General features: G+C 38.1%; 1 long non-coding RNA gene across 3 annotated transcripts in view; it reads right to left on the bottom strand.

The window, feature by feature from the left end:
• Positions 1-23,172, bottom strand: part of LOC131080484 (uncharacterized) — a 275,439-nt gene that overhangs the window by 83,005 nt on the left and 169,262 nt on the right. For all 3 annotated transcript variants that reach the window (XR_009114165.1, XR_009114166.1, XR_009114167.1), the window contains one exon: positions 9,176-9,224. This is a non-coding gene — a long non-coding RNA (uncharacterized LOC131080484). The remainder of the gene's footprint in view (positions 1-9,175; positions 9,225-23,172) is intronic.

Genomic DNA, 23,172 nt, shown 5'->3' with positions numbered 1-23,172 from the left:
GGAATGAGCAATAGGAAGGGATTGAGCAGAACAGATCAAGATGGAAGCAGGAAAAATATGAGATGCCCCAAAGTGTTATTACAGGGAGCATTGGACTGTTTCAGAATCCAGAAAAAAAAACAACTTCCCAACTGGATTTCAGAATGAAGATGTGGCCAACAGAAAAAACCCAAGTATGATGCCACCACATATTTCTAGAATGGCAGGCCTTTATTCATTTAATGCTGAATTTTAAATGCACGGTTCTTTTGGAGGCTGAACTCTAAAGAAAAACAAACACAAGAGCAGTAGATAAATCAGTAAGTTATAGAAAAAAATCTCATAAAAAAAACCCCATGGGAATTATATATAGATTTTTTTTATTTAAAACCTGAATTCTCAATTTAAGACCAAGGTCTTTTGCTGGCCTGCTGCTAATAAGGTGGTGGAAATTACTTTGATACCACTTTTGTCTTCTCAGAGGTAAAGCCTGCAGTTTTTGATAATCAGCAGACCCAAATAAATTAAAATCTTGTGTCTGTATCACAAGACCACTACTCCTTCCTAACTTCTTCTGCATTAGCACATTGGAAATAAATCCTTTCAACTTTATTCTGGTGTATTTTCCACCAGGGTATGGTGCACACAATCTTATATAGGTCATTTTTCTAACTAATGTGATACCACATTAAACTGCTGAGAAGAGAACACTTGCTATACAGTCAACAGAAAAAAAAAGTCAGAGTCTGTTTTCTTGTTTCAACTGAGGCTTGATGTATATATAGCTAGCAAGAAGAAAACCAGAAACCAATGTTCATGACTAGAAAATAAACAGAAAACTGCTGAACTAGTACTTTAATTCTAGGATAATGGGCCTGATCCTTCCTCTTCTGTTTTGTAAATATTTTTTCAAGTATTTCCTATATTTCCCATTGAAAGCTCTTTTCCTGTTTTGAGTTGTGTCTCATTACCCATATTGCATATAAGGGGGAAAATGACTTTGGTCTGGCTGGAAGACTTTCTGTGAGATGACACATGATTCACTCCAGGACATTTTAAAAATTAAATCTCTGAAAGCAATATTGACATTTAACTTGATATTGGGCAGGCAGGGGGAAGCATATTTCAGGTTCTTAGTACCAAAACTCTTGGTTTTATTGTTTTGCAGAAATGCCACCTCAGAGACAGAGTAAAGCAGCAATTTCACTTCTAATTTCACCACCAGTTTTTGTGGTCTGAGAGCTGTACATCATCAGCCTCCCATGCCACTGTAATCACTTCCTAGGCTGCCTAATTCCTCACCCCTTACTGGCTCATTACTCAGGAACACACCCTAATGAAGTATTCCGGTTTAAAACACATTTCCAACATACACTTCTTGGACGGAATGTTGCACTGGTTTGTAGCAGGCAAAATGTCAGGGACCACAGAGATTGGATTTGGGTGTGCTCTGAAAACTTTGAAATCTTACCCAGGATTATCCACCTCCTTGTGGTGTCCCTTTCTCCTCTCTCTTTCATAGCTTTGGTCACAACAGACCCCTATTTGTTTCCTTCTCTGCTCCTTGATTTCTACAATCTCATCACAAGCCTAACATCTATTGTAGTCACCCTTGTGTCCTTCAAATCCCACTGTAAGCTCAGGTTTCTATTCTGGTTACTTGGATACTGATCCTCTGTGAGATTTTTTTTGGCAATAACAAGTCTTCCTAACATTTCTTTGATTTTTAAAAGCAATATAAAAATACCAGTGTGCCACAAAAAAAAAAAAAGAAAAAAAAATTAAAAATCAGTTTTGTGCTCAGAAGACAAATTATGCCTTGAGTTAAATACAAACCCAGCACAGAAAGGCAGCAGCAAGACCAGATACTGCTCATTCCTGCACTGGTTGTATCATAATTTTGACCTTGTTTGTCATTTTTATGGTGTTCAAATAGAAGTTTTCAGCACTTTGGCAAGCCAACCACGCACCAGAAAAAAAATCAGGGTACGGGCAACATCAAAAGTTGAAAAAACCCACCTGTGCTGAATTCAGCATTAGAAAGCTGGAAAAACTAGGGAAAACTATAGCTGATAAGGAATCAACAGTTCCTGAAAGGAAATAGTTTGTTCTATTTTTATTTTCCTTTTGCAAACCCAAAGAAACAAAAAATTTTCTACCTGAGAAGATTAAAAGAAAAAAATAATTTTCAAAGTCCACACCATTCAAGTGGATTACACTGCTTGAAAATAAACAGGTACTGACTAGAAAACCTTTTTTCCAGGATTTCTCTTGACATTCTGTGGTATGACTGTACAATTTCAACAAGATGAATTTTCTAAATTTACATTCAACTATGAGCCAGGATCTGGTGATCAGTTGGTCATGTTTTAATGTTGTCTAGATGTGTGTTTAACTGCAAGGAGTTCCATTTGCCTTTTAAAATTCCAGTTTTCAGTGCACACACAGATTTTTTTGCACACCTTCTACTCAGTAGCCTCACATTTCCTAGTGATCTGCAGGTAACATGAAACCTGCTTCTACCTAAATTTTATTTCTAGGATCCTTCTTGCTGTATTTTAAGACCACATGGTCTTCACTCCATCATGAATTGCAATGTTTTGCTTTAGCAAATTCTTTCCTGTCCTTCATAGAGTTGGGGGGTTTTTTGCTCTTTTTCCCCCCCCCGAGTTATATTCAAACCACTGCAAATTGGATTTTTCTTTTTCATTTTCTTCAAGAAACCAAACATCTCCAACACACCCTCTGCTCCCTCACTCCATTTATTTTTGTTGATGTTTTCTATTTGCTCTTTTAGACTTGGTTTGGATGCCCTGGTGTATTTTGTCTCCATCCCATGTTTGCTTTCCAGTTTGAGAACTTCCTGGCAGACAGGGTCTGTAAATTTGCTTTGTGGAGCACTGAGGCAAACAGTCAGCACTCAGTGAGGAGGACACCTGGTTGTTCAGGAGGAACAGGTGTTTATTATCATCTTATGGGACATTCTGCCCCAGTAACTCCCCCATTCTCATCCAAAGAGAAAATCTGAACATTACTTTGAACACTTTTGACAAGAAATTATCTGTATAACCTTGATGATGAGATTTGATACATTTCTTGGTCCAATATCCACCATATTTTAAAGGAAGTATCAGAGTGCAGCTCTAAATTACCACTAAGACTTTGGAGGTCACCATTTTTACCAAGGATTTGTCATTTGTGTGTTCTCAAATCTTAATTACAGTATGTTACTGCATCCAGTGGCAAAATACAGATTCCATGTACTCATGGTTTATGTACAAAGGGATTTGTTTAGCATTAGACACACATTCTTAGCATTGTACATGTCTGTTTCACTTAGTGGTAAGAAAAGGCTAAAGTGAAATCCAAACAAAATTACCACAATGCTCAAATCCCAATTTATCTTCAGCTATTCTAGAAGTACAGGATCTTCCCATGGGCACTTTCTTAGCCACTTAGGAAGCTGCCATGCTGAAGCTGAAATATTTATAATTGGTTAGGGTTTGGGAGGTCTGAGTTGTTCAGGATTTTTTGGTTTTTCGGGTTTCTTCTGTTGTTTTTTGTTTGGTTGGGTTTTTTTTTTGTCATCTCTCCAGAATTTGCTAGATAAGAACTTCCCATTATTTAAGCTTTTCTGAAGCAAGACTTTAACACTGAATTTTCAGTGTTACATTTCAGATAGCCATGAGAAAAATGGATGGAGGAAAAAATAAAGCAGAGAGACTTTACTGCTGGACCAAGAGCTACAGGAAGGTTGTTCCTTGTTATTTCAGAAAGCAATGGACATATTGAGGCCCTGCACTAGGAAATACAGCTGGAAATATGAGCAATGATAAAGGCTGAAAAGACTTCTTTTAACAATGTCATCTCCTAAAGTAGCTCTTGCCACACAAATCAGTTTGCCAAACAGGAGATGTTAATTGTAATGAAAGAAGTTACATTTTCCTGATCAACTCTTTACAAACTTAACAACTCGAAGCACTGTGCATAAATTCCCCCTGAAAAGTTAGAAAAGTTTGTGTGTCGGGGTGGGCAGAGTGAAATAATAGGGCATGTGGAAAATGGTGGAGGAAATGGGAAGATAGGCTGAAGAGAACACAAGGAAACCTCTACGTGTCCACAAGGCACCACCAGCTATTCCTGTCCTTCCTAACACATTTTGCTAATGACTCCACTTGATTCAAACATTCCTTGCAAATCAGACCTTCAGGATCTCTGATTGTTGTCACTGTACTTTGCCCCTTCTTGCTGCCCAGTGCCCAAAAATGGGATATCATGCTCCAGACTACCAACACAGTCCCAGCTAACAGGGAGTGTCTGTCAACAGCAACTGCACACACTGCACAGACATGCATTTTTACTGAGCTACTGACAGAGAGAGAAACTCTCTGCCCCTGAAGAGCTCAAGCTCTTTGCTCAGAGATAGACAATATCCCTTTAATCGCCTGGAATTGGAAGGCAGTTCTGTAAGAGACTGGATAGCTCAAAATAAAAGCCTCTCCTAGCTGCCTCACAGAAAAGTGGAAATAATATTCAGAACATATTTGCTTTTCTGTACATCTAATAGCTGAATGAGCACTGATCAGAAACAACCTCAACTCTGAAGCACTCAATTAGAAAACAATAGAAATGGTTATGCAAGACAGGAGAGCAGGGGATATATTTGTCCTCAGCGCTACTGCCACAAGTGATGACCCTGCCCAAGAATAGAAGGTGCAGTGCTCACATTTCTGGCTGAAAGCAGATATTCCTTCACAAGACCTGTAAAAAGCAGGGCACAACCACTTTGAATGACAAGCCTACTAAGAGCTGTGTCTTTAAGCCTTCCTTAAACAACACTGAAGCATTTCAACAGGACGATATTGGGAAGCAGCAAAATACCAAGGGATTTCAGCCCAGTTTAATGGAGGGCTTGGGAGCTGGCAAGTGATCAGAGCCACCCAGCTGGGCAGAGGGGTATGGAGTTTCCCTCCAGAACACCTCTGGTATCCCAAGGACTCTGTCCTGCTGCTGCTCACGCTGCTCTGGCTGCACACATGCCCTGCACAGGTTTCACCAAAGGAGGTGAAAGCTCAGGGCAGCAATCACTGCATGGCTCTATTCAAGATTATTTGCAGTGTAGCTATCAGTGTGCAGGTCTCATATAATATGTTTATAGTGGTGTAGCACATACTGACCTCAAGTAAATCACTAAGCACACCACTTCTGATGGTTTCAGTGGTCTTATTTCCATAAGCATTTGAGGTTTATCCACAGCCAAAGCCCTTGAAACTAGATTTTCCATGTGTTTCTACTCTCGTGTACTTAATTTTCTAAGAAGCTTCATTTTCTTCATTTTCACAGCTGAAACTGAGAATTTGTTAATATTTCACATGGTACAAACTCACAAGCACAACAACTGAAGAAGTGCAAAATATACATTTGTCACATGATGGAGTAAGCAGAAAATATTTTTTAACAATTTTGCCTCCAAAAAAGGCTATTTCTTTAAAAATAGTTATTTGCAAGGAAATGTGTCAATTAACTTGTCATTTAAAAAAGCAGGGAGGGTTTTGAAAATTGTTAAAAAAAATTCAAAATAATTTAAATATTCTATTTAAATATTTTCTGTATTAAAAAGTTCCGGTTTCAAGTTCAAAATTTTTGGTTTTCTTTCTCCCAAAGACTAATATAGATGTAGAAAAACACGACAAAATGAAATATTTCAACATATTCTGGTATAAATATATAACTTGATCTGATTCACCTTCCACTTGACCTTTACTTATAAGATAAATGATAGTTTATATTTTTTTCTATTTCAGAGATCAGAAAGTTATGGAACTTAAAAAAAATCTTGACTCATGTAATAATTCATTTTGATCTGTCTTCAAGTTCTGTAAAGTCATTTCATCAAAATAGTCGAAGACTTTTTAGCAACATTTTGAATGTGTCTTTTTCCTCCCTGAATTTTTTCATCCTAAGGACATAATTTTCATAATCAGTCTTAATATTAAAGAGTATTATTTTTTTTCCGTGTGGCTTAGTCTTCCCAAGGCATTGGCCAAGACTTCTAACATTATAGACCATATTCTTATGGCAATTGATTGTGAAGACACAGCCAGAAGTCTTTAATTTAAGGTGAAGAATGGGTATCTGGGAGGCATAAAAAGTACTGGCAATGCTCCTGATTAATAAGAAAATATTAACACCAACAGTTCAAAGCCCAGGACAAAAAAAAAAAAAAAAAAAGAAAGTGTTCTAAATGGAGATAAAATGCAGCATTAAGCATGGACTCTCTCTTTCTGGGTGAAATAGGGAGCACTGCACTTGTTGAATCTGAAATACTACCTAAAAACCAGGATTAGATGTTCAGAAGAGGAAATCCTTGCCAAATTGGCAGTACATAGCAGCAGTGGTATCCCATATATGTAACAGATTCTCCACTCTCAGTCATCAGCTCCCTGGCCTCTTACAGAATTGAACTGTATGTCTGGGAGAGGTTCATACCCCAGGGGAGCAGTGCCTCATCTCTTTGAGCTACACTGGGCAGGTTTGCTGCCCTGGAGGGGTGACACACCTTTGGTGGGTTGTCTCCTCCATCTATGGATCAGGGCAGGATCTTTGCCATCCAATGAAGCGCCTTTTTCATGCCCCAAAAAACTCTTCCACATCTCCCCCACTCGAGGGGAGTACAATGCTATTTTATTTTCCAAATAATAGGAACGCAAATAATCCAAAGGCACTCAAAATTTTGCAGTTGCGAAGGACGGAACCTCCCCAGAATTTAAATTTTTTTTTTTTTTTCAGTAAGCTACTTTTGTCTAACCCATCTGACCTTCTATAGAAAGCAATGCTTTATACAAAATGGTCATGTAAAAAAATGTGAGGGTCTGGCCAGGGTTGGTCTCTGATGTGAGCAGCCAGCTCAGAGGAGTGGCTATTAACAAGTCTTAATTGCAGCAGAGTGTAATTTAAGTGCCAGGTAGCGTTTATTTTGCACGTTTTCACATCTGAATGTCTGCATTTCTTTTAGACCTTTCTAAGTTTCATGTCAAGTGGCATTTTGCCAGAAAAATACCCAAACACAAAGGTTCAGTGCTAAAATCCCCCCTCCTGGGCAAGCAGTGATTTAAATGTGGTTTAATATTAAATGTATGTGTTAGTAAATATATCCTTCTAAAACTGTCACTGGGATTGCAAATTTGAAGTCTTTGTGCCACAAAAGAACATTTATAATATACCATAGCCATCACAATATATATGCACTAAAAGAAAAAGGTCAGATGTACTAGCAGTATTGATGTCATCAGCATTTTCACTATGCTATTAATATCCTTCTTATTGATTGTCATCCATTTCATTGCATCCTCAAGAAGTCCCCATTCACAGATGCAATGAGCTGATCTGGACCCTTTGTCTCGGAGGCATGAAATTGTTAAAGCCAGAGCATTCTTGTTTAGCAGCACCAGGACCACAGCAAGTTATTATGTTATTCCAGAAAAATCAAACACACAGAGCAATTTGCTACTGAGGTTGCTTTTTGCATCCCTCACTGAATCCATCAATGCCTTTGTAAGAACTTAAAAGGTGTCAGACAGAAAAGCTAATCCAAAAACTTAAGTACAGACAATGTGTTAAATTTTATATTAAAAATTATTTTATCTCAGCGGCCATTTTTCTGACTAAATCTTCTGCAAATTTTTCCGACATTTACACACTTAAAATGAGATTTTAGATTCTGCTTAGTCAAGAAAGAAAGATTTAAATGAAACAAGTAACTGCTGTATGAAAGAGTCCAACTAAGAGGAAAAATCCAAAAATCCATTTGATTTACTCAGTGTCAGTATTTCCTTAAGATAATTGCTAAGGATTAGACTCTCACATGAAAAGGAAGCCTACAGGGCACATCTGTGGAAGTAAGTAAAGAAAACATGAAGAAAGGTGTGGCAATATTACATAGGAAAACCTTTAAAACCTTCTCTCATCATTTAGCAGCCTGGCCAATAGTCCAAGTAGATCACATCCTTCATTTTTTTCAGAACCAACCCAAAATCATAGTTATGGGTACCTCTGCAATGCTAGAAGAGTCAGTAAGAAGGAGGCAGGCACAACATTCTTCCCTTATGCTTATTCCAAGAAGCAGCAGTAACTAAAACTTCTGGAACTGTGAAAACTTACTTCTGAAAGAAGGATTTTATTTTAATAACAAGATTTCCAGGGGAAATACTAGCTTTACCAAAATCGGTGGGATATTATGGCAAACGGGTTGTTTATTTAGCTAAAACAAAAGACCTGTAATCTTCTCTCAGCAATGTTTTAAAGCCTATCACCTTTTCTAATTTTTTTCTCATTTATTTTCTTCCAGGTAGTTCAACTAAGGATGCATCATGGAAGCCTATAAGTAGAGTTTTTTCTGCTTTCTGTGTGAAGTGAAATTAAAGGTCTATTTAAAATTATAATATTTTTTTAGTTTCCTGATTATTACCACATCTTGAAAATTTGTTTAAAGAAACTGAATCCTAATGTTTTACTATCATTTATTCACTGTTCATTACTAATGTTTTACAATATCATTTATTCACTTCACCAAAAACAAACAAACAAGCAAAACCATATAAATTTGCTACATCTACCTGGTAAAAAATGAAATCACTAGCAAGGAATCCACTATCATGTTTTCATTAAACAAGTGTTAATTTTTGTCCAGAAAGTTTTTTGCATATTTGCCAAAGCTCAGTTATGAACTACTCATGGAAAATCCTAAGATCACAAAGTGGACACAAAATGCTGTTGTCTAAATACACCTCAGTTTTAGAGTGGGAGTGTTGATGCCTCCAATCTTTTTATTACCTGAAAAACCATCAACGGCTTTATAACAATGAATGCAACACAGCTCAGTTTGTATTTGCAAAATTCCCTCTTAAAAACAGCAGATGTGTGCCAGCACATCTGGAAACCACTTCTAATTATACTTTCCTCAAGTGGGAAAGCAGTAGCTTGTACCCATAGCAAAGGTTTTATATCTGACCACACAAATGCTTGCAACCACCTGTGCTGTATGCTGATTTTCATTATGGACTGTATCACATTACTGCCCTATTATTCCAGAATGCCATTTGAAGCTGTTGTGTGACTAAGCTGCATCAAGTGTGGTCTTGAAAAGGCCTCCACTCTACAAAAATGTAATAAACTTGATTGCAGTTAGGGTACTTACCACTGAGGGTATCCCAGCGTGCATGCTCCTCAAGTTGGCTTCTCTTGCTCTGAAAGTCATAAAGGACACAAAGTAACAATCATTATTGCCAGTCTGGGAATTGGAATCTACCAAACTAATGCATGTCCCCAAATGAGATACCTCGTAAGTATTTGGAAGTCCTTTCCGGTACTTGTTTCTTTCCTACTATTAATACAGCAGTATTTTAGTAAGATACTCTGCTGCTTCAGCCATGCTCTGAGACCACAAAAAGCAATTTCAGCTGTGATCTGCCAGCATAACACAATTTCAATTCTGTCATCAATATTTTCATAGGTTGCAAACATTGTGAGTTACATGACTTGGTTGAGTTTTCTAAACTCAAACCTTCCTTCCCTAATCCCTCTTGCCCTGCCCAAGTATAATAGCTTTTTTTACAGCACTGTTCCTTATTTCTCACAATTAAAAAAAAAGTTTCAGATGTCTTCAAAACTCCCCTTGTTCACAACACTCTTTCAAAATTTTGGAAGGTTGTAATGTTGACATGCAAGATTTTGTGTGTCCCAGTGGAAGGGAAAGGTCAAGCTTTTGTAATGCTCAGCCCTTGGGAGACACGGCATGCCCAGGGACACACTCCTCAGAAACGGACACCAGGATGTGCAAATTTGTAAAACACAAAGTACGTCATTTTACAGATTACGTTTTAAGATAATTTGCTCTGCTGACCTGCACAATGTGCAGAGTGTTAAATTTTGCTGTAACTCATGAAGCCCCAGAAGATCCCTTACACGACTGAGCCTTCTCCCAGTGCTCTGCCCACGAAACTTCTCCACACTCTGCCCAGGGCTCTGGGATGGCAGCTGAAAGACAGTGGCCTCGCTCTGAGAAAGGCTCAGGGCAGAGCTCAGATCCCAAACCAGCCTCCTGCTCCCTCTCCACCAGGCAGAACAAATGCTCTGGGCAGTCACAAGTGCCTTGGCTTGGCTCCTGCCCTGGCTCTGCTCTCCCAGCTGCTGCGGGGCCCGGCGCCCCCAGCTCTGCACCCCTGGGAGCTGCTGCAGAGAGGGAACAGCAGGCTTTTCCTTTTCCTAAAGGCACCTTTTTGTCTGGACATCCCAGAGCCTCACATGCAACACATTTCAACATTCAGTCCACTATTAGACAATAAAGTTATATAGGGGGTGTACACTGGGTCCTATATACAACTCTTGCAAATCTATAATATTATAAGATTGAGTATTTCAACAGCCCATAACCCCACTGCTGTGAAAGCATAGCTTGATTTCACACACAAATACATTATTAGCTATGCAAAAAGGCAAAATATTCCTACTACTGTTTTTAGTTATCTGTGGTAACATTTTTACATTGCTAAAAGCAATGCTCATTTCTGTGAATTGCTTAAATGAAAAAAGGATCATTGTCTACTTAAAAATATGAACATTGTCTACTTAAAAGTACTCCAAATATAACTTTTTAAAGGTTTTCCAACTAAACACATTTATAGGGCAAACAAAGATTGAAGCATTCTACAGTTCCATAAAAAAGATAAAGTGTCCTTTTTTTGTTTGAAGATGAAGGTATCTTGGAATCAACCTTATCGAAAGAAGTGTGTGCCTGATTATCAGAACAATAGGCCTAGAACATAAATTCATTTCATCATGCACATACACAAATGTAGTATTTTAATGGAGATACAGACATGTAGCTGCACATACTGAACTCCACTTGAAATGGTGATATGAATTGATAAATCAAGGTCAGGAACAGTCATTTCCAGAAGGGGAGAAAGACAAGGGAGAAGACTGTAAATAGCCAAAATAAGCACTCGGACTCAGCTTCTTTACAACACAAGGAAGGTACATTCAAGCCTTTTACTCACTAAACCTTCCTCTTAGAGGAATGCCAGTGAAGGCAAGGAAACTGCCTGAGTAGGATGGCAATGCTGGTCATGCTAGTGCCGTCAGGAACTAAGGGGGAAGAGCAGCCAGGTCACAGGGTGTGGGATCCAAAGACACGTAGTCGGGGGATTCTCTCTGCTGACTGCAATGGGCACAGGATCAGTCCCTTGCCCTTGTACCTCTCTAACTATCCCACTCATAACGCTGTCATCATGAGCTTAAGGATGTGGCTGAGAAGGAGAGAAGAAATGTCTTTGAAGTCATGAAATATATCTGAGATTCTGGATATCTGCCATTTTAAAACACTGAGCCGAGCACACTCAGCCTTAGCAGCAGGTTGACAGTCTGGAAGCAAGGAGCAAACAGAGGAAAAAATCCTACCACACATCCTCCCTGTCTCACTCCCTCTGATTCCAGGCATTTGGGGTGCATTGAGGCACATCCCCATGCCCAGCCCATCAAGCAGCCCCTGTGTCTGCAGCCATGCTGGAGCCTGCCCATCGGGGTGCCAATCCCTGAGCCCTCCTGGAAACCAGCTCCAGGGGCTGGTGCTGGCTGCTGCACACATCTGAGGAAGAGAAAACACCATGGGCTCAGGCTCAGGATGCTGGGGAGGCTGGGCAGACAGAGGGATTGCTCCCAGGAGCAGGGAGCAGTCGGCAAAGCGGCAGCGCTTTCCCCAGAGCAGGGTGGATGTCATGCCTGTTCTCCTCAAAAGCAAACTGACTGAAAATACTAAAAAGTTTTTGCAATCCTATTGGTCCTGCCGAGAGAGCCTGACTGGCAGGACAATACATCTTTGTTCTCAATTAAAAAACATAATTTGGGTGCAATAATCATTTAAAAGCCAAGAGGAATAAGATTTTGTGATTATAACCACAAATTGTCAATTGACGCAAATGTTTTAAACAATCAAGGTTTGGTAGAGAAAGAAGAGAGAGGGAATAATAACAACCTCTACTATAACTCCATGCAGCCTTCATCCAGCCAGTACAATTTTACTTGTATTCTGAAATCAATGCACCATAATCACAAACCAAAATCGTGACTGTAGTAAAAACCCATATACAACACAAGCAGATGTGGAGGGATTCCGTCAGGACTTTGCATTGCTGGATAATGTAAGTACACTGCCTGCTCTGTTCTCCTTTTCCTACGAACATAGAGCAACTGTGGCTATTCTAATTCTGAAAAATGGGAAGCAGAGAAAGAAAGAAGTGGAGAAAATTTGTGTTAAATTGGATTTTCTTGTCTACTCCTGTAGTTTTTATCACCCAGATGACAAAACATTATCATTAGCAGTTTATACCAAAAGTTAACATTTGCCCATGGTTTTCTATTTTTTCTAAACCACAAAGGTTGGAGCCTGTTATGCACTCCCCTTATCTTACTCTGTTACTTTAGAATCTAAGAGCGCACTGCGCACATTAATCTTTCATGGCAGAGTTCACTGAAGTTCTGCCAAAATTCAATAATTATGTTCCATCCAATCCAGCAATTTATTTATCTCATTGCTGAAATTTAGAACATATAGAACAAAGTGCTTAGTTTATATGAATTAAACCCTTGCTAAGAAAAACCCAGAAAACCAACAAACCCATAAGACAAAACAAAACAGCCCTGTTTCACTTCCAAAGTTTTAAAACATGCAGCAGAATCTACTGAGAAATAAAGCTATTTTTACAAGAACAGTGTTTTCTTGATAAACTGAAAGTGTTCCACGATGTTTAGAGTTCTTTTCCTTTCATAGAAGTGAAAACATTTCATAAATGCATTTTTAACCTTTATTCAAAAAGCATAACAATATGCACCACTACACTGCACTACAAAAAAAAATATTAATGTCTGATGATCAAAAAAAGTACTAACTAAAAAGCAAGAATTTGTTTTCTGAATGGAAAATATATTGATTTACTGCACTGAAATGGGTAACTGAGACTTCAGTGTTTCTATGGAGCAAAAATCTAAGATACAAAACTACAATGAAGTTAAGCTTTATAATTGCACTCTTTCATTATATGTTTGCAAACAAACATAAAACATAAAGCCCTCCAAGTAGGAAGATGAGAGACACATTATTCCTGAGGGCTGTTAAAAATAAAAATAGCACAGTGGAGAATACTTTATATTCTTCATCTTTTCTAAAGGCAGGAAAAGTAACTAACCAGTTATTTATCATACTCTTTATAAAGGAAAAAATAATCTACTGGTTTTGGATTAAAAAATATAATGCAGTGTCTATGCATTTTAAACTTTAAACTTATGAAGACAGAATGCTGATTTATCTGATGAAAACAGGACTTTTTTGCATATTCATTAGACGATAGATTTCCTCATGAAGGAAAATGTTAATGTGGTCTCTGCAATCAAAAGCCAAATTTATAATGTTTTAAGTTTTTAAGAAAAAATTTGTTGCTTCATATATTAGATTTTACATTTCAGTCATGCTATCAGAAAAAAAAAATTATTCTGGATTTAAAAACTATTCACAAAGTTTTTGGAGAATAACTTTCTGTGATTTATAACACAACTCTTCATCAACCAAAATAGAAAAGAAAACCTCTAGAAGTAGTACACTAGCATGTGTTCATTATTTCCCAGTAAAAACTTCTAGGCAAAACTAGGAATATCAGAGTAAAACATTTTCAAGTTAGTTTTGCAGTAACAAGGCGGGTATGTGCATATTTTAAATTAACAGTACCTAACTCAGTAACCCAGGAGAAATCATTTCCACATACCAGCAAATAAATTCCATAATGATTTGCAAAAACACTACTATCACACTTACATTTGCACCAAGTATTATAATTTTCTGGCAATGCTTTACATTAAAATAGGATTCAACAGTGACGTATTTTTCCTCTGTTGTAAAGCTTTTCAAAAGCCCCAGACAAATGCAATTAAGTTATATGAGTTTTATTTTGCTATAATTCTCCATCTATTCTTTTGCAACATGTTCATCTTGTCCGCTTATTTTCATTGCAAATACAAGGAGTTATAGCTAAACTTGCAGGAGGCTTTTGAGCACTGTAACTCAGTCTGCTGCAACCTAACAATGAACAAACTCTCCCAGCCAAGTTACATGAAAGTACCGATTCTGAGGAGTCTGTAAAGCTCGAGCTTTCTCCCACTGTAGCTGTGGCTTGCATTATGTAATAAAGGAAACCCACACACACACACCCACACACCCCCAACACCTCACAGAAAATACAGTTTAGCAGAAGAAAGACAATACCTGTAAAGCCCATTTTAAGAGCAGCCAAAGGGAGCAAGGCTGGGGGCAGGGAAGGTGGGAAAGGGCTGTTCCATATCAATATTGCTGCCGAAAGATGGTGTTGCTTATAAATAAACAACACACATAGGAAGGAGCGAGCAAATCCTCGGCTACAGCCACATACAAGGGCAGAAATGTAAAATAAAAAATACCTGACAAAAGTGCTGCACAATGCATTTTGTCTTTACACTGAACACACGTGGAAAAGACACTGCAGAGCATACACAGTATGTAATAGAAGGTCCTTAATTTCCAATTCACAGAGTAAATTCGCAGAACGTTCAAGTGTGCAGTAATAATGTATTCCCTTACAGTGCCAAACTTGTTTATATAATATCAGTAAGGAATAACTCATTTGTTACACTGATGATCTCCACAATTTCAGAACTCCAAGCACACTTGAAACATGAACTTTTGCAGCTCCTTACTAATGTTTAGACTAACTCCCTTTCCCCCTTTTTAACAACAAAGGACTACCCAGCTCCTGTTCCCTGTCTCGCAGATCAGACCTATACCAAGATTTCAAGGAAATGGGATAAATCCAAAGGCATATCCAAGATTTTCCTTGAAAATTTCCCCCCAGTGGACCCAGGCATGTACTTTTTAAAACAGATATATCAAAAAAGCTCCACTTAGGCAATTCAAACAAAGAAACTTCTCAAAAATATCATTACTTACTGTTCACTGAGAGTAATTTACTGAGATTAAAAGTTTAAAGATTCATCTGCTTTACATCCACAAGTGTTTTAAGCAACCCTTAATACTGTATCTTGCTTAAATGTGACAATTAGTGCTGCTTTGGCATGTTGAAAAATACAAAGATACCAGCGATCCTCATTATGCCTTAGCTCTCTGTAGCCTGGTTTTTGGAGGTGCGCAAGCTGCGGAAATTTAGAATGATAATAGCAACAATTTGGTACACGAGGAAAATACAGACCCTCCCCCCCAAATGCTTCAGATATACTGTATAAAGTCATTTTGACATGCCTACACAACTGGTTGTGGCAGCTTTCAGACATGATTCCTAATCACAAAAAAATGCTTCAGGTTCTTTTAGAGAAAGCTTGCCTTGGGAAGTTGATTTTGGCCAAGTGCCAAAATCATGTGCAAAAGGGGCCCTCATTACCAATTCATGGCAGCCTTCAGCGCTGACAAAAAATGTGACCCAACAGGCTAAAGCAACAACTAAAATTAAAAAGTATGAGACAAAGACAACTTACTTAATATTCCTTCCATCGCCACGTTAAACTTTTCCGTAATTAAACCCTTGTTAGTTCAAAGCAGTTTTCAACTACTTTTAAATGATTGCACAGGCAGTCTGTAACAGTGGAAAGCTTTCCCTGTAAATTCTCCCCAGCCACTCCACTTCTAACAGCATTTGGGTCCGACCGCAGAACTTTTTTGCCCTGCGCCTCTGCAAGAAACCCCTCTCCAAAAAGAAGCGAAGCGTCCGCAGGGATCCCAGTGGAAACTAAGCAGATCATTACAAGCTTTTGCAGGCAGTAAAGGCAAAGGAGGAGTGAGGAGGAGGGAGGAGAGAAAGGGCTTGAGACGCAGGAGCAGCTATTTCCTAAACTTTCTAAAAAGCTTATCAAAATGGGCATGCAAAACTTGAAGCAATTGCAATTAACAGCGCTCGCTGCCCCACTCTCCCATAAAAGCAGATTTGATACACAGCCTTACCTAGGATGTCGTCTGGCTTTTCTGTGGATCAAAAAGTTTCCTGCCTAAGCACAGAGATATTCTTTCACAAACCATAAAGGCCCCTTTTATTAATCCAGTACTGTAACAGCCCACTTTCTAGACCACGTTGAGAGCAGGATGCATCAGCTTTCGAGAGAAAAACAGTCTTAACACACAATTAGTGGCAGATTGTATAATAGAGGATTTATCTTAAAGAGTGAAAAGGCATTTTTTAAAAAGCAAAGAGGGTGCGGTCAGATGTTAGGCTATCCCTGAGAAAAGGGGCCTAGGCTGCACTAGTACCTAAATACTAGCAGAAGCTTACTGGGAAGGGAGCCAATGGAATGACTTTGTTTGACCCAGCTGCCAATCTCTCCTGAAGCACTGCGCCAGACTAAACACTGACACTATTTTAACTCAAATCAGGCTACAGCAGCTGTTTGCTTTCCGGCTCTCAGCTATGCACCATGGCCATGATGACTCTGCACAGCACATATGATAGAGCTGGGGCACTTCTGCTAAAATATGTTCCATGTTTGGGCTGGTGGTACAGAAGCGGGGGCTGGGGTAGCTGTTTAGTGTGTGTGTGTGTGTGGGGGGGGGGGGTCTTCCTTTTTTTTTTTTAAACAGTCTCTGCCTCCATTTTCCCCAAAATCAACTAAAAATGAGATTTGAGGCTCACAAAAAATTCAGAATTGCAAGTCAGGGGAAGAAGAAAAGTTTCTGCTTGGGACAGACAAGAATCCAAATACATTGTAAAGAGGTGTGTGTGTGTGTGTGTGCATGACTCCAAAAATCCACCTACTACTTCAAAAGATTTATTTTCCTCTCGCTAGGTGCTCTACAATTGATCAATATATAATTTATCAATAGATTCTCCTTCTCATTTTCAACTGTAAAAAGAAAGTTCAAATATATCTATCTATATGGCATTTTTATATATAAAAAGAAGGCATTACACATGTGCATAAGAGCACACATTTACATATGCATCCAGATTCTGATCTAAATTGCACCAGAGCAAATTGCACTGTAAGCAATGAAGTTATTACAGGTTAAAACTGAGGGTGGAATTTGATAGCCAATTTACATATGAAAGCACATGAGACTGAAAAAAACCCGTGGGCATTAGTAGAAACAGGCATATGGCATGGAGGTTGGCACGTTTTTTCTAATTCAAAAAAAGTCAAGGAAGAGTTGGAGCAACAGAAACAAAGTACATCCACATTTAAAATCAACAGAAGCTTCTGAAGCACTGGGCATGTTGTACAGTTCAACATGGCACCTACAGGTTTTCAGCATTTACACCTAAACTTAGACACAGTACTTAAACCAAAACTTTGATTCTTCCCACCTTGTCACAGAAGGCTGCTGGCTACTCTCAGAAACTGCATATCATGATAACTTCCTCAATCAGTAAAAAAAATTAGAAGAAAACACTCACCTAAAAGCAAAAGGCACAGATAATGAACTCCACCCTTTATAGTTCATATAAAAGTGTGTGGAAGGTCTGGCTCCTGACATATGAATGCCTTCAGTAAGCACTGCTGGGTATCTCCAATTCAACATGTATACCCAATAGAGATGGTGGAGAAAAAAGTTACTAAACAGAAATAGAAAATAATAATAATAAAAAAAAATCGATTCTGTAAAAGCTGAGCCTGTTCTTTCACAGGCTGTTGGCACCAACAGATTTCCATGAGCTGTGCAACAACCTCCTACCAAAACCCAGTGGAAGTCATTCACTTTGCACAAGCTCAAATCTCACTAACTACCCTCACCTCTCACTGGTCCTCAAGTACATTAATAAGTAATCTTTTCTAAAAGTTTTAGAAAAGATCCTGGAAAAGATCTTAAATAACCTACCATCGAATAAATATGGGTTACAAGTGAAATGACTAATGGCTAGTACAACAAATGTCAATGTTCATATATAACATGAAAATTGAAATGGAAGAGCAGATGCATTATGCCCAAAATGCCATGAAAGAATGGGCAACCACTACAAGAAAAGCAGTTACCTACATCTGAGAAGTCTGAAATCTTAAAATGGCAGATAGGTGAACAAACACAACAATTTTTGCAGTACCTCTCCTCTCTCTCCAGACAAATATTTATCACAAGATGAATTTGCAGGCCCCCTGAAGAAAACGTGACTCCTCAGCATGGAGGGTGTTTGCCTTGTGAACTCACACCTCACCTTGCCCTGCACTAGAGGTAAAACTGCAACAATATCTCTAGAAAGACTTTTACAACACTGCATTTAGCATGGCTGGAAAAGAACAGAAGTACAAGATAAAAAGCAAAATACAGGCTGGAGTGAAGCTTTGCCAGCTCCTTGAGGCAGTAGAGAAGGTAATATGGCCAAATCAACAGTCAAAATTTGAAAATGACAGGAAGGGAAGGATGTTCTCAGGGAAGTCAGCAAGGAACATATCCAAGACAGCAAGGAACATATCCAAGGCAGGACAAGATCAAGATGCAGATAAACTCTGGTGGATAGACACTAAACATTGTCATAAAAGAAGTCTTAGGGGTGGAACACAAATGCTTTTCATTCAAACGCAGTATAACTAGCAGAAGGCTTGCACAACTTTCTCCTTGAAGATTCAATTGAAAATTTATTCTTGTTTCAGTTTGTAAGGATGGGTCCTATTGTCAGAATTGCTCCAGGGTGGCTGCAGGAGAGGAAGGTGATATGTAGCATTTCTTCCACTTTTAAACAAACTTTTTTCAGCTTTAGGCAACAATTTAAGAAACACAGGGAAGCACTGGAACCAGTAACCAGTAGAGCTTTGCTGACAAATACAAGTCTCTTTCCTTCCAGAAAGATGTTTAGAATTCTTATTATCTAATAAATGAAGCATTAGTACAGCTAAGCATATTTGCAGTTCCTATTGTACAAAATCTCTGGTTGGTCTTAAAATGATTCTCTGTTTGAAATAAGAGATTCATTTTCTACCCTGGATTTTGAGGTTGGGGAGCTGAGTGTGTATGCAATCACTCCATGAACATTTATGCCAATTAAACCTCTTCAAGTTGTTGGTCAATATTGATCAAATACATGACTGGAGGTTTCAGGTGCATTTTTTAGAAACTCAGTAGTGTTGAGATATCTATTTCACAAAAAATATAGGTCAATAGAAGAGAGGAGTGAAATTTTGTTGGCATTCCCTCTAGTAAATATGGAAAATCTGTGGAAGAAAAAGAGCTAACTCCTTCATTACTTCATGTTGAAAACTTCCACCAGACTCACATACTGTTTAAAATATCAAAGTTCTGTTAACCTCAAAAAATGGATTCAGGGGAAAACAGGCTTCTCTGGCCATGAACCTTTCTTTTACAGGGGAATTGGTAGAAAGCATATTGAACATATCATCCAAAGGCTTTTCTTGTTTTGTTTTTTTTTTTCATTTTGATTTCAACTACTCAATTAAAGTGACTTATTTTCAAACATGTTGCTTCTATGTTTAGAAGCACAGCTTTGGCCCAGTACTTTATGACTGCATGATTCCTCACTTTAAGTTAATTATAAAATTCTAATTGATTTGAAAGGAGTCAGGATTTTATCCTTTTCAACCCCAAGCCTTAATTATCAGGGGGTCCCAGAAAACGGTCAAGAACTGTACAGGTTGTGATCCACTCATTAATCACTGTGAGCTGATCAGTAACGTCCAGCTCCCACTTGTGCATCAGCCACTTCTAGAAGAGATGATGGCCAGAACTATGACATAACACTAAGTCAATGGCACTGGAGTCCCTGAGCACCTAAAAGGCTGTGCATTTCTTCACAAACTGAGCCTTCTATTATTTGAACTTTCAATAACCATCACTGCTAAGCTGGAAGCCTTGCACTAGTAAGAGTCACTGGGGAAAGAGAAAAAAGAAGAAATTACACACAAAATAGACATACATTTCAGTGTTTCAGTTACTTCAGGGGAGCAGGTTAAATTTCCAAAACTGAAACTGACTTCAAACAAATTTATTTCCCAACCTACTGCATTAGCACATGACACAGCACTAATTTTATTAATAAGTTTCATTTATAATATGCTTATTTGAAGCTGGAAGACAATGGTGAAATGCGAGAGGAAAAAGAAGCAACAGCTGCCTCCTTGCAAACAGGAATAAATGCTATACTCCCTATTAAAAAGTGAGAAATATAAATAAATCCAAGAGACAGTCACCTATTCATGGCAAAATGGAACCCAGATGCTAACAGCTGAGAAGAAACTTGCCTCAGAAATTCAATTGCAAAACTATCTTTCATTAAGGATTTTTGTAATCCTCAGAAAGCCAGTGCCCACCATCCCACCACCAGCAGTAGTGCACTAGACTTTTCTGTTCCATTTGGTTAGGAAATCTGGTATTGCTGCAGTCCATACACATTTCTTAAACAAAAGCAGAAAACATGGCAGTGACTTTTGTAGCTATGGAGTTAGTTTAATTCAGACTCTAAAATTAGTCTTGCACAATCTCATCATCTCCAGATGCTCCTTTATGCTCATAAATCCACTAAAATGTTTATATTGTCTCATGCAAAAGGGTGGATGCCTGCTGAGGGTTGTTGCTCCAAGGCAGCAATAACTTACTATGTCTTTTCTGTAGCAAGTTGCAGTGGTTTTTTGAAGTACAATCTATAGACATTTGCTCTTTCCATCACACCTCCCACATTTCCACAAGCCACAACATATTTATGCTTCAAGACATTTTCTGGAACAAATCAGTTTTAGTTTTAAATTAGAATACAGTATGACATGAGACAGATATAGCTGGGGTTTCTCCTAAGAAAAAAAAAAATTGTGTGCTTTTAGAACAGACACCAAGCAAATATCAAGCTTGCATATAAGCCTTAGTTCCAAGCCAAGGAAATAGCTACCATATGTATTAAAAAGTCAGTATCAAACATAATTAGATTAGATATAACACAACTGGGCCCCCAAAGACCACCATCCAATCTTACTCATTCCTTCTTTGGGACCAATTATCATATTATTATACTGAGTAGTGATGAGAATCCATCAAGGAAGAAGATGCTATTGTGTTGCCAGACAAAAAGGCAGTTCTTGTCTCAAACATCATCCTTTTTGTCAGTCAAATTCAGCATTGGAACATAAGATCCCTGAGCTCATAGACAAGCTTAGCTCTGTTCTCCTACCATCATAATTTCCTGAGTAGTTATGATTTCTGAAAAAGAGAGAAATTTCCCAGTTTTTCCTCTATAAGTAAATATCTTTTATGGACTTACTTGCTCTAAGAAGTGACTAAACATGATAAAGAAGTCAAAAAAAAAAAAAAGGCAAGAAAAACAAAATAATGAAGATTTCTGATTATGAACCTCACCAAACACTACCATTTACAGCATTGCACAGTACTGAGACACAAGCAGTTCCAGAGGGAGTGTGATACAGCATCTCAAGGTGACTGGAGGTCTGGATTATTGGTGCTCACTTCTAACCCCATTCCTGGCTCACTGGGTACCCCATGGGATGTAACTCAACCTCCTCTGCTCCAGATTTCAGCTGATGATAAGGCTCAAGGCTCAAAAGGCATGTGAAATGACATGCAAATTCAAACCTTTGGTTGTCTTCATCTTAGTTTCTCTAAAATTGTGGCATACAATGTTCCTACTGATTTATAATCAAGTAATAATGCACTAATATGAAAAATATTGTTTCTTAGTGACTTAAGATACACCTTTGCAGCAATCAAAGAAATAATTTGATAATAAATTAATGTAAAATGAACTCAATTTCTGACCCTGTAATTTTTGTCAGTTTTTCATTGCCTGTAATGTTCATTAAGAGTAGAAATAATTATTAAACAAGGTTGAACTGAATATCCAGAATAAACTTGTGGTTGGTTGAAATGGCATTTTTGTGTAAATTAGAGAGACAGGGCATCAGATTTAGTTTTTCATTGCTTACTTTACAAAGATAGTCCTAAGCACAAATGTCTGGAGTTTTAAGCTACTTGCTTGACTGCAAAGCTTAAATAACCAGTCACTCTGCCAATGTCTATGCCTTTAAGTCAATGCTGTGTTGACTCTTTAAATATTTTCACATTTTTAATATAAACTTTTCAAGCAAAAATTTCTCTTCGAGAACAAGGATCCTACACAACCAAAATGGAGAGAAGTTACCACTTCCTGGTTTTTCAGTCTCACCTGTTTGAGTACAGCTGACCCAGCACAGATGGATGCCTTGCTCCTGTCTGGGGGAGGGCCTGTTTGTCAACCTTTTAATGACTTACAGAAGGAATCACCTCATTTAGGAATCATGATGGTACTGACTATTAATATCAAGCAGAAGAGCCTACCAGCTACACCAGGAGATTGAAAAAAAACCTGTGTTGGGCTCCATTCCAAACTCTGGAGAGGAAAAAAGCCACCTGGGATTTGCATACATTGATGATTTCAAAATCCTGCTCGGCAGGAATTTCTTCTCCTGCACATTTAGACACAACCAAAATTAAACCTGGCAATAAGAGAGAAATTCTTCAGATATCCAACATCAAAATAGCTGGTGTTCATGTGCATTCTACATCAAAATAGCCAGGTTTCCAAAATATTACATCAGAGTATTTGGAAATGAAAGCCTTTATTTGCATAATGTAAATCCACCTATAAATTGCCCATAGAAAAAAAATAATATGCAATTGAAATAACATATACAATACTATTATTTTATTCTTCATGCAAAACTGACTGCCTAGAGTCTTCTCCTTCAAAATCCAACACAAGACAAATGGTATATCTCTAGAATCCTTTAGTCTTTGCCAACAGCGACCTAAACAAATAAGCAGTGGATAATGAAGCTCAGCTATTACCTGATATTGCACATCAATGACAGCCCAAGAGAAATGACCACCAGCTCCAGACTCTTGACTAGGTAAAAAAAAATCATAATATTACATGGTTTCTCCTAGGTCTGTGTTAAAGCAGAACATGTTTTGCAAGGGCACAAAGTAGGGGAAAGCCATGTAATTGATAATTCATCAAAACAAAAGCCATAAAATACTATGCTTAAAATATACTTAATAAGTTTTGTCATACTATTTTGATGTTCAACATTTTCATGACTGCCACTAACTGTCAAGAGAAAGTTCTGTGAAATACAATGACTTGCACAGATTAAAGTTATACTTCATATTCAATAACA

Source organism: Melospiza georgiana, chromosome 2 (assembly GCF_028018845.1).
Source record: "Melospiza georgiana isolate bMelGeo1 chromosome 2, bMelGeo1.pri, whole genome shotgun sequence".
NCBI lineage: Eukaryota > Metazoa > Chordata > Aves > Passeriformes > Passerellidae > Melospiza > Melospiza georgiana.
The sequence above is the reverse complement of the archived record's forward strand: the minus strand, read 5'-3'. Positions and strand labels throughout refer to the sequence as shown.